Below are 3,034 nucleotides of genomic sequence, written 5' to 3' on the forward strand. Positions count from 1 at the left end.
TCATAGGTTTTTTTTATAGATGCAAATTTGACAATAGTTTGCAATTAATAGTTTGTAAGAAGAGAATAGCTTTACAATTGTGGAGGGTGCAAGTTCTCCTCCGACAAGGTTGTTCGAAATATAAATATAATTACAACATTTGTATATATGTATCAAACATGTACAGTATTTTAGTATTGTTTCATATTATAAAATGGGCTCTGTATTATGAAAATATATTAACATTCAATGATTTATGGGTGAAATTATCATTATTACACTAGTTGGAAGTTCTTCATTTCAGAAAATAGTGATATTTATAATGAAGACAAATATACAGTTGAAGTTGGAAGTTTACATACACCTTAGCCAAATGCATTTTAACTCAGTTTTTCACAATTCCTGACATTTAATCCTAGTAAAAATGCACGGTCTTAGGTCAGTTCGGATCAACACCTTATTTTAAGAATGTGAAATGTCAGAATAATAGTAAAGACAATTCATTATTTCAGCTTTTATTTATTTCATCACATTCCCAGTGGGTCAGAAGTTTACATACACTCAATTAGTATTTGGTAGCATTGCCTTTAAATTGTTTAACTTGGGTCAAACGTTTTGGGTAACCTTCCACAAGCTTCCCACAATAAGTTAGGTGAATTTTGACCCATTCCTCCTGACAGAGCTAGTGTAACTGAGTCAGGTTTGTAGGCCTCCTTGCTCGCACACACGTTTTCAGTTCTGCCCACAAATGTTCTATAGGATGAGGTCAAGGCTTTGTGATGGCCACTCCAATACCTTGACTTTGTTGTTCTTAAGCTATTTTGCCACAACTTTGGAAGTATGCTTGGGGTCATTGTCCATTTGGAAGACCCATTTGCAACGAAGCATTAACTTTCTGACTGATGTCTTGAGATGTTGCTTCAATATATCCACATATTTTCCTTGTCCTCATGATGCCATCTATTTTGTGAAGTCCCTCCTGCCGCAAAGCACCCCCACAACATGATGCTGCCACCCCCATGCTTCACAGTTTGGATGATGTTCTTCGGCTTGCAAACCTCACCCTTTTTCCTCCAAACATAACGATGGTCAATATGGCCAAACAGTTATATTCTTGTTTCATCAAACCAGAGGACATTTCTCAAAAAAATATGACCTTTGTTCCCATGTGCAGTTGCAAACTGTAGTCTGGCTTTTTTATGGCAGTTTTGGAGCCGTGGCTTCTTTCTTGTTGAGCGGCCAATCAGGTTAGGTCGATATAGGACTCGTTTTACTATGGATATAGATACTTTTGTACCTGTATCCTCCAGCATCTTCACAAGGTCCTTTGCTGTTGTTCTGGGATTGATTTGAGAGGTGCCAGGTTTCCTCCAGACGTGACTCTTGGCATTCAGGCCAAAGAGTTTAATCTTGGTTTCATCAGACCAGAGAATTTAGTTTCTCATGGTCTGAGAGTCTTTAGGTGCCTTTTGGCAAACACCAAGCGGGCTGTCATGTGCCTTTTACTGAGGAGTGGCTTCCATCTGGCCACACTACCATAAAGGCCTGATTGGTGAAGTGCTGCTGAGATGGTTGTCCTTCTAGAAGGTTCTCCCATCTCTACAAAGGAACTCTAGAGCTCTGTCAGAGTGACCATCGGGTTCTTGGTCACCTCCTTGACCAAGACCGTTCTCCCCCAATTGCTCAGTTTGGCCGGGCGGCCATCTCTAGGAAGAGTCTTGGTGGTTTGAAACTGGCTGTAACATAACAAAATGTGTAAAAAGCCAAGGAGTCTGAATAATTTACAAAGGCACTGTATATGTACATATCTACCTCAATTACCTTGTACCCCTGCACATCGACTCGGTACTGGTATCCTGTATGTGTAAGTTATCGTTACTCATTGTGTATTTATTCTTTGTGCTGTAATTTTAAATTTTTTATATGATTTAAAGAAAATCCTCTGCATCGTTGGAAAGTGCTCGTAAGTAAGCATTTCCAACTATCTCACAGTCTCACATCAGAATTAGACTTTCATCCACGTTTCTCAAGTATCATATTTCAAAGTTGCTGCAAACTTCAAATCTCAAACTGCTTAAGGTTAAGTTTAGGCATTTACTCTGAATTTGTAAGGTTAGGGTTAAGTTTAGGCATTAACCCCAAATTCTTAAGGTTAGGAATGAACTCTGAACGGTTAATGTAAGGGTTAAGGTTTGGGATTGGTTTAAAACAAATTTCTATTGCTGGATTTGAACTTGCAACCTTTGCAATAAGAGGTAGATTCTTACGCTCATCCACCATACCCGACAACAACACCTTAGTAAAATCAAAACTTACTTGAATGTAACAACGCTCACTGTTGCCCCTGGTGGCCGGTTTCCGCAATCTCCTGACGTCCTCAGACATGGATGGATGTCAAATATTGATTTGTTTGAAAGGTGACCTGGCTGAGTGTTTCAATGTTGTTCTACACCTGTTGTTTACAAAGTATGTCAAAAATACAATTTGACTTAATTTGAGTGGTTCTCAGTAATGTGTTGTATTGGATTTGTCCTAAACATAACACTTTAATTTAGGACAAAAAGTGAATTGCTTTGCTCATGTTTTGCAATATTACTTTAGTATTACTTTAATATTACTTTTTTTTGCCTTGTTGCAAACAGGGTATATGTTTTTGAATATTTTTATTCTGTACAGGCTTCCTTCTTTTCACTCTGTCACTTAGGTTAGTATTAGTGTTGTGGAGTAAGTGCAATGTTGTTGATCCATCCTCAGTTTTCTCCTATCATAGCCATTCAACTCTGTAACTGTTTTAAAACCTCTTGAAACTAGGGGGCACTATTTTCATTTTTGGAAAAATAACATCCCAAAGTAAACGGGCTATTTTGTCAGGACAAGATGCTAGAATATGCATATAATTGACAGCTTAGCATAGAAAACACTCTAAAGTTTCCAAAACTGTAAAAATGTTGTCTGTGAGTATAACAGAACTGATATTGCAGGCGAAAGCCTGAGGAAAATCCAATCAGGAAGTGACTCATGTTTTGAAAGCTCTGCGTTCCGATGCGTCCCTATT

The sequence above is a fragment of the Oncorhynchus tshawytscha genome, linkage group LG21 (genome assembly GCF_018296145.1).
Source record: "Oncorhynchus tshawytscha isolate Ot180627B linkage group LG21, Otsh_v2.0, whole genome shotgun sequence".
NCBI lineage: Eukaryota > Metazoa > Chordata > Actinopteri > Salmoniformes > Salmonidae > Oncorhynchus > Oncorhynchus tshawytscha.